The 9770-nt window shown below is 34.1% G+C and overlaps 1 non-coding gene across 2 annotated transcripts in view; it reads left to right on the top strand.

Annotated features, from left to right (window-relative positions):
• Positions 1-9770, top strand: part of LOC141377566 (uncharacterized) — a 356961-nt gene that overhangs the window by 215888 nt on the left and 131303 nt on the right. The window contains exons 5-6 of one of the 2 annotated variants that reach the window (XR_015507813.1): positions 6037-6107; positions 6215-6350. The exons of the other annotated variant lie outside the window; for it this stretch is intronic. This is a non-coding gene — a transcript (uncharacterized LOC141377566). The remainder of the gene's footprint in view (positions 1-6036; positions 6108-6214; positions 6351-9770) is intronic. 2 annotated transcript variants of the gene reach the window in all.

Genomic DNA, 9770 nt, shown 5'->3' on the forward strand with positions numbered 1-9770 from the left:
TGAGTGATTCTGCTTTTTAAAGCTACAGTTTTTTTTTTTTTTTCACTCTGAGGATACACTTTGCTTTGTATCAAATCATGTATCAAAAAAGTCTACCTAAAATTAAAAGATCAGTTAAATTGTTAAGTTATGTTTAGATGAGCTATTAAGAAAGTAAAAATCATTAAACAAGACAAATAACCTTGATTTATTAACTTATTAAATGCTATTTTACTAGGTATTACATTTTGTATCAGTATGCTAAAGTTTGCCTGAAATTTAATCTTTGAATGATGTTGTGTAGTTTTTGGAAATCAAAAATGTATATATATATATATATATATATATATATATATATATATATATATATATATATATATATATATATATATATATATATATATATATATATATATATTTATATATATATATATATATATATATATATATATATATATATATATATATATATATATATATATATATTTTTTTTTTTTTTTTTTTTTTTTTTTTTTTTTTTGTAGTTTAAAAAAGAATATAGAGATAAAGCATTAAAATTTTGGTCATGTTATTTTTATGTACAATCCATGCTATTAAGAAGCCATTAAAAACAACTATTGACCAATATTTAATTCAAATACTTTTTGTAAGTAGCAGAAAAGCCATAACTCAAAAAAGATTTCAGGTTAATCCTCCAACAAGGGCTCAATGGAAAGGAAATGTAAAGGAAATACACAGTATGGAGACTTGATTCCAAAGATTCCAAAAAGTACAAGAGGTATTGGCAAAAGGAGACTGAGTATGTCATTGTATGATATGATAATGTGCTTCAAATGTATCATAGCTTGATTTTGTAACCCATGTGACATGGGTGAATCTGTTTCTTAATAATAGTTAGTAAGGTAGTTGGGTTTTGGTATTGGGTATGAATATCAGCCCATATAAGTGCTAATAAACAGTTAATATTGTAATAATAGACAGGTAATACGCCAGCAGTAAAAGATGTGAATTTGTCGCCTTGGAATTATAATGCTCTATCTGCATTCTAAATGATATTGAGATATCTAGCTTCAAAGTTTTTGCATTACATATAGCAAACAATATGGAACCGTTCTCTTTAACAAAAAAAATTAAATAAATAAAAATAACGCAGAAGCTTCTAGTTCTAAAAAATTCATTTCCACTTGCAATTATAAGGTTCTGTCTGGCAGATCTTTTTATTGAGGCTTTACTTTTTAGGAAATACTATCAGTCTTCTTATTAATTTCTTACAATCTGTTGTTTTTGAAAGTGTTATTATTATAATTTTTTTGCTTACTACATTTATTTTATGTTTTAGGATGAGTATTTTTTCTTGTTCAAATTAAGCATACAAGGCTGAGCTAAATGACTTGTCCAGTGCAGCTGTTAATTTTATCTAAGTAATATGGTAATAAATATAAAATTATATGCTTTATATAAATTCTTGAATTATATTCATTAAACTATATACCCCATGAATTAAGTATTTTCCCTTGACGGCTTATATCATATTTAGAGACAATGAGCAAGAAAGTTTTTTAACATTTAAACAGTTTAATAAACACTGAAAATGTTTTAATGACTATATATGTATGTGTCTGTGTGTGTGTGTGTGTGTGTGTGTGTGTGTGTGTGTGTGTGTGTGTGTGTGTGTATACACAAAACAAAAAAAAAACATATATATTCACATTTGTTATATAAAGTTTTTTTTTATAAAAACAAAATTTAACATTTCATCTCAATGTCAAAAAAATGCTGCTAAAAAATGCATTACATTTACACACAATTCACATATGTCACGAATTGTTACTGAAAACCGATAGATAGCGTTACCTACAATTTCAGGCATTGCTATTAATGCTCTGTATATATTAGCGTTTATTAAGGAACATTAAAAATCAAATCAGTTGTAAAATAAATTCAAGATCATTTTGAAACTTCTCACTTTTGCATTACAGACTAAAGGCTGTGAACGGTTTAAGTGAATGCATCTCCTGAAAGTATACTGAAGCATATTACAGTAGAAGATTACTGGAATCTTTTTTTCAGGGAATAAAAAGAAAATCACCTTTTGTTCTCCATCTTGTTATTTGATGGCAAATTTCAAACTGCATTTATATATAGCTGCAGACAGCATATGCGTTTTATTCATAATGACTCATTTAAATATAATTACATTTATTCTGTAAATTCAACTGACACTGAATATATGTATTTTTTTCAACAATTAGATGTTAGATTATATAGTTAATTTTAGCATTAACCTGACAAGAAACAATTAACTGTCAAAAGACATAATTGAAATAATTGTGATCAACCTTGAAACTGCAATTGGTTTCATTTGGCACTTTGCAGCTTTATTTATTCATCTTTTCTATTAAATTTATTTTAATTTCTATTAATTTTATATTAGCTTTCTTTCTTTTTAACACACTTCACAGTCACTGGAATGTGTAGCCAGATTTCAGCATTTGTGATTAAACTGATGAGAGGTGTTTATTCGCCATTTGAACAAAATTCTCATTTAGACCAACAATTTTCATCCCTCTAAATCCTTTCAGTCCACGCTCTCATTAAAATTCTCCACCAAAGGCTGATCTAAAACAGGGCTTTCCTCTTTAACAAACAATGCTGCGGCTCTGGGAAAAAGCTGAACCTTGAACTCACCGGTCAGCGATTAATGCTGGAAATCATAAATAACAGCACATTTAATTACACGGTTTGTGCCTAAGTGTGCTCGAGTCAGTCTCGCTCCCTCCGTATACTGCCACTCGCAAAATGACGTTCATATATTCCTGCTCCATCTTTCTGCTGGTCTGGCACTTGTGTTTATGTTGTGCCGTGATTGGTGATTTATATTTTGACAGCATGCATCTGCGTATTTTGCTGATGTGCTGTTTTAGTGAGTGTGTGCCAGTCATCGTGCGCACTATTGACTTTTTTTTTTAAACCTTGGCCTATGATGGGATTTATGAGCTGGAGATGTTAGCGGATGTCTAAGGTTTTCTTCCCTTTTTTTTTGTTCTTTCTCATCATCCACAGAACCACATTTTTTTCCTACATTTGATGGAATCTGCACAGCAGGAGAGACTTTTCCTGCCATTGTACGGAATGGATTTCGCAGCATTTTCATGTGACACATGTCCTGAGCTGAAGCGCAATGGGATAATGTAGCCCGTGTCTCGAGAGAGGATGACAAATACAGATATGACCTCCAACAGATGGAAGTCTTAATTTGCAGCAGCAAGTTTATTAAGACAAATGGACACAGGCACTCACGGCAGACGGGCAAGCCTGGAAATACAAACAAACAATACATCAAATGGATGTGTTCATTCGTAGAATGGGAGAGTGTATTCTTTCAGCCTGCACACACACACACACACACACACACACATGCCATGGTTTGGTGGTTTATAAGGACCCTCTATAGAAGTGATGTACACCAACCGACCACTTTATTAGGTACACCGTGCAACTGCTTGTTAACGCAAATCTCTAATCAGCCAATCACATGTTAGCAACTCAATGTATTTAGAAGATCAAGACAATTTGCCGCCCTTAAAACCGAGCATCAGAATAGGTAAGAAGCTGATTTAAGTGACTTTGAACATGGCATGGCTGTTGGTGCCAGATGGGCTGGTCTGAGTATTTCAGAAACTCCTGATCTACTGAGATTTTCTTGCTCAACCATCTCTAGGGTTTACTGAGAAGGGTCCAAAAAAGAGAAAATATCCAGGGAGTGGCAGTTCTGTGGGCACAAATGCCTTGTTGGGTCAGAGGTCAGAGGAGAACGGCCAGACTGTTTCAAGCTGATAGAAAGGCAACAGTAACTCAAATAACCACTCGGTACAACCGAGGAATAAAGAGCATCTCTGAATGCACAACATGTCAAACCTTGAGGCAGATGGGCACCACCAGCAGATAACCAGACAAGGTGGCACTCCGGTCAGCTAAGAACAAGAAACTAATGCTACAATTTGCACAGGCTCACCAAAATTGGACAATAAAAGATTGTAATAACATTGCCTGGTCTGATGAGTCTCGATTTGTGCTGCGACATTCGATAGTAGGATCAGAATTTGGTGCCAATAGCATAAAAGCATGGATCCATTCTTCCTTGTATTAATAGTATGGCCTCCACAGTCACCAGATCTCAATCCAATAGAGCACCTTTGGGATGTGGTGGAAAGGGTGATTCCTGACATGGATGTGGAACTGACAAGTCTGCAGCAACTGCTTGATGTAACATGTCAAAATAGATCAAAATCTCAGAGGTACCTTGTTGAATCTATGCCACGAAGGATTTAAGGCAGTTATGAAGGCAAAAGGGGTCCAACCATGTACTAGTAAGGTTTACTTAATAAAGTGGCTGGTGAATGTATTTTATACTGTTATTTAATCACTTTACCGTAACCCTAGTCCTAAACCCAACCCTCACATGAAACAAATAGCAAATTCCCAATGTTAGTAGACTATTAAATATGACTTTTGAACCATTTAGAATTACACAGACACCTAGGATGGCATCATGGGATGATAGAAAGCATACACTGGTAAAACATAACAACTTTATTTGGTAACTTTATTTTAATGTACAATTTATGCTATTTAGAACCCATTAACGGACCATTAACTAAAACTATTAGGTAAATAATCTCCTAATTAGTTGCTCATTAATAGTAAGGTAGTAGTTGGGTTTAGGTATTCAATAGGAATATAAGCTCATATTAACAGATAATGTCTTAATAATTAAAGGTATTCAAAAGAAATACATTGTGTCCTTGTAATTCTAAATGTCTATTTAGAATTACATGTATGTTTTAAAAAAAATAAATCAACATTGTAGTACCAAGGTCATACCCTTGTCATTATTCAAATATATGTCCTTGTAAACCATTAAAACCAGAACACACACACACACTTCTAATTCAGTAATGAGAAAGAATTATGACTCTACAATTTTGTAAAGCTATCTTTATGGGATCTTTCGAGTGACGTCAGATATTTATACTGCACAGACTGTATATTTTACCTCTTTACCTCAACCTTGCACCTAACCCTAACCCTCACAGAAAACAATCTGCCTTCAAAATACTTTATTTTGTGTGACGTATGATTTATAAACAATTTTCTTAATGTTTCCTTAAATTCTAAACTTACTGGTATGGCTACATTTGTGGGGGCATTTGGTGGATAGTAGGGCTACGAGTGTCATGTAAGAGTCTGGGAAAACAGAGGTGAGGCAAATGGTCAGGTCTGGCGGGAAACAACGTAAACAGTAAAACAAAGCAAAGGTCAAAAAACATGGAAAGGCAAGACAAGTATAATGCTTCCGTGGTGATCTAAACAGAAACAAGACTCAGCAAAGAGTGTGTAAAACGTGTAATTATAGTCCATGTAATCATTCAGTGCTGAACTTCAGCTGTGTGTGTGTGTGTGTGTGTGTGTGTGTGTGTGTGTGTGTGTGTGTGTGTGTGTGTGTGTGTGTGTGTGTGTGTGTGTGTGTGTGTGTGTGTGTGTGTGTGTGTCCAAACACTTGTACAGCTATCTTGATTTGGACTTGGAATGATTTTCATACTATACAGACTGTTTATTCTATAGCACTAACCCTAAGCTCAATCCTCACAAGAAACAATCTGCACTATTACATTTTCAAAAAAATGTATTCTGTGTGATTTGTGATCAAAAACTGTCCCCATGTCATCAAAATTTACTGGTATTGCAATTGCTGTTGGAAAATTTGGTCCCCTTAACGTAATTAATACAAGGCCCACGCAAACACATCTACCCTATATACTGTAATATGAGAATGGACACTTCTGGCCCGCAGAGAGCAAAGCAGATGAAGTAGTGTTTGTTTTGTAAACTTGTGCAATCATAAAATGACAGAGACTGATTATCAAGCTACTTTTAAATAGTGCTGTATAGTCACTGTATTCACAGTGGTTTTTATAAAAGTGCATTTTCCCAGCTTTGTCTATGGATATTTTTAGATATTTGCCGGAGGATAATTTATGGCTTTGTCTTTTGCAGTTAGTCTTGGGATACAAACTTAGGAGCTTTTGGTGCACATAACAATGACAATGAAGCAAACATAAAATGCAGTAAGTGTCTAGTTCATCTGTTGTCGCTGACAAGGAGTGAGATGCAGTCCATTAACGTTCCAAGCTCTCAATCATACTAATCGCAGCATTCTTTTATGCCGTTGTAGAGATTATAGATTCTTTGCCATCCTGCAAGGACGCCTGGGTCACATTACTGAGAAAAGACGAGTGCTGGGAGTTTGATGTGTGACGCTGGGATAAACAGACTGTTTGTCAATCCATCACCCTGTGGATACTAAGCAGGTGCAGTGCAATTCTCTTATTTACCCGAAAAAAAAAATGAAATATGAAAACAAGATACATCTGCTGAAGATGTAGAGTTGCAGGTTTTAATTTGCATTTCATATTTCTCACATTATATAATTAAGGCCTGTGGATACTTAGATTTATAAATATAATTTTTTTATAATATACGTCAGCAATGCACTCTGTATTGGTCTATTTACATGAATAACGCAACTATACACTCAAAAATAATTTTTGCTGCTTATTCAAACTATTATAAATAAGCTAAAACAACACAATTATTGAGTGTTTTTGGGACAACTTAATTGTTTTATGTCCGATCAAGTAAAAAAAAGTTGACTGAATGAATTTGCATTGAGACAACATGAAGCGATTGTGTGGAACCCAGCATTTTTTGCAGTAAATATGCAAATGTATTTAGAAATATATTTAAAAGTATTTATGAGTGTATTGTTCATGCTTATTGCTGTTGATTCATTCATTCGTCCGTTCATTCATTCACTGAAATGCTGGGTTTCACACTATTGATTTGTGTTGGGACATCATGAAAGAATTAATCGGCTCATATGATGAAAATCATCTTTTTCAAGCTATTTGGACAGAACTGTGCCTGTATTGTGTATCCACAGCCAAATTAGGGTGATATAAAGACAATAAGTCTCCTTTTTTATTTACTGACATTAAAATAAGATTCAAATCCCTCCCTCACTCCTCCCACAATGTGACGTAGGAGTGTGGTTTCCCTGCCCACCAAACTGATTGACAGGTGCATATTAACATGTCTCCATAGTAACGTGTATGATCATATCAACAAGACAGGATGTGCGCAAAGCAACTGGGGTTAAAAGTTCTGTTCAGCTCTCTATGATCATCAATTATCATCAGATGTGATCAAGAATGAGTTGTACAAGTTGATAACGATTTTAAAACAGTGCAGGTTATAATGAATTACAACAATTTTACCGTCTTTATCACCACAGTCGCATGAAACTTTTCAGACACATTCTGGAGACACAAAAGACTTATCTTAAATCTTGAAAAAGGGGTAAAATAGGTGCTTTTTAATTTCTCATTTTGGCTTAGTCCCTTTATTAATCTGGGGTCGCCACAGCTGAATGAACCGGCAACTTATCCAGCACATTTTTAGACAGCATATGCTCTTCCAGCCACAACCCATCTTGGGGAAACATCCACTTACACTCATTCACTACGAACAATTTAGCCGACCCAATTCACCTGAACCGCATGTCTTTTAACTGAGGAGGAAACCAGAGCACCTGGAGGAAACCCATGCAAACGCAGGGAGAACATGCAAACTCCACACAGAAATGCCAACTGAGCCGAGGCTCGAACCAGCAACCTTCTCACTATGAGGCGGCAGCACTACCTACTGTGCCACTACGTCGCCAAGTTAAGTTATTCATTTTTACCAACTTAAGTAGATTTTACATAAAACAACTATGTTCTCCCCACCAAAAAATATAAAAGTTTGTGTTTCAATTTAAATACCCAGTTTGAACAAATCAAATGTAATTTTTTAAAGTATTCATTCATTCATTCATAACAATGATTTTTTGCTAAAATTGTGGATTTTTAAAATAGTTTTGCATGATTAATGAATAATGAATTACTGTTTATAATTTATTTATTTTTTTATAGCAGCATTGAACACTTTTATTTTTAATGGGATATACTGTATATTTTTACGTGAATATGAAACGATTCTTTGTTATTATATTTGCATATTCTATATAGCCATGTATCAAAATAAATAAATAAATAACATTGTTTTAACATTATGATTAACAAAATAAAATAACTTTAAAACTGAGAAAATTGTCTGAATAAAAACAAAAAAAAATGTATTTATTATACAACTTTTCATTGCATATTTTATGGTAAGTATCCCAGTAAAAACAAGTGAAAACTTATTTAATATTATAGTACAGTACCGTACAAATGTAAAATAATTGTGATGTGTTTTATTTTTGAAAATATCTTCACCAAAAACATAAATTTAATTCACAACTGTATTGATATATTTCCAAAAGTGGACTTCTGTCGTATCTTGTCTCATATTTAGCAAGAAAAACACATATTTAATTACTTTAAATTACCGTTGCAGTTTTACAAGAGCAGGTCTTCGAAGGTTAATGATGTTTAGATATTTTCCTGGTAAACAAGACAAAATTACTGATTAAGAAAAAAAACAAATTCACAGTGTGACATGCTGTTGTTCGTTTCTAATTCTAAAAGAACCACGTGGCATCATCACTGAGTAGGTTAAAAACAGAGATCTTCTTTTTAATATAATTGTGACAATTTCTGCACACAACAGAGGCCACAGAAGCTGAAAACTGACAATAGATACTATATTGGCAGCACAGGCGCCATATGGGAATGAAAAAAGAAAAACATACAATTTTCTGCAATAACAGATTTAACAAATATTGACCTTTGATCATTACATACTTTTAAGATTATTTGTAAGATCGTAAACTGAGATTGTAGATTATTTGTAAGGTTTGTAAGATTGTATAACCAGTTTTCATTATAGCCATATGTGATCTCTTACAGATAAAACAAAATGTGTTGATTTTTATTTTTATCAAATTAAATAAAGTAGGACTTATTCAAAGCTATAAACATGTATGCTTGCTACACCTTCATTCAAATAATATTGTAAATCAGTTGATGTTATCTTTTGTACGCATTATTTGTTTCTATTTATAAATGTGAGAAATACTGGTGTGAAATCTTTAAAATGATTGTTCGTTTCATTAAGGAATCTGTGAGGTATCTGTAGATTCTCTAAGTTTGGAACACTTACCATGATTGAGCTGTTATTCCTGCTGTTCTACAAACACTATCTACAGATAAGAATGAAATAGAGAGAGTAAATCTCAATTTAGGGCGACGCAGTGGCGCAGTAGGCAGTGCTGTTTCCTCACAGCAAGAAGGTCACTGGTTCGAGCCTCGGTTAGCTCAGTTGGCATTTCTGTGTTGGAGTTTGCATGTTCTCCCTGCTTGCGCGTGGGTCTCCATCGGTTACTCCAGTTTCCCCCACAGTCCAAAGACGTGGTACAGGTGAATTGGGTAGGCTAAATTGTCCTTAGTGTATGAGTGTGAATGAGTGTGTGGATGTTTTCCAGAGATGGGTTGCAGCTGGAAAACATGCTGGATAAAGCCTGGTTTATACTTAAGTGTCAAGTGACCGGCGTAACCCACGGAGCATGCAACGCACGTAGCTGTTCATTTATACTTCTGCGCGCTGTCTCTGTTGGTCTGCATTAACACTTCCGAAACGCTAGTTGGCAGTGAGGTGTTAATGTTCCTCTGTGTCGAGTTTCTTCGCTGGTGTTTTGCTTTTTCTGAACACATCCTGAATGTACAAGTGGCTCAATCTCGCTCATTTTG

The sequence above is a fragment of the Danio rerio genome, chromosome 14, assembly GCF_052040795.2.
Source record: "Danio rerio strain M-AB ecotype USA chromosome 14, GRCz13ab, whole genome shotgun sequence".
Taxonomy (NCBI): domain Eukaryota; kingdom Metazoa; phylum Chordata; class Actinopteri; order Cypriniformes; family Danionidae; genus Danio; species Danio rerio.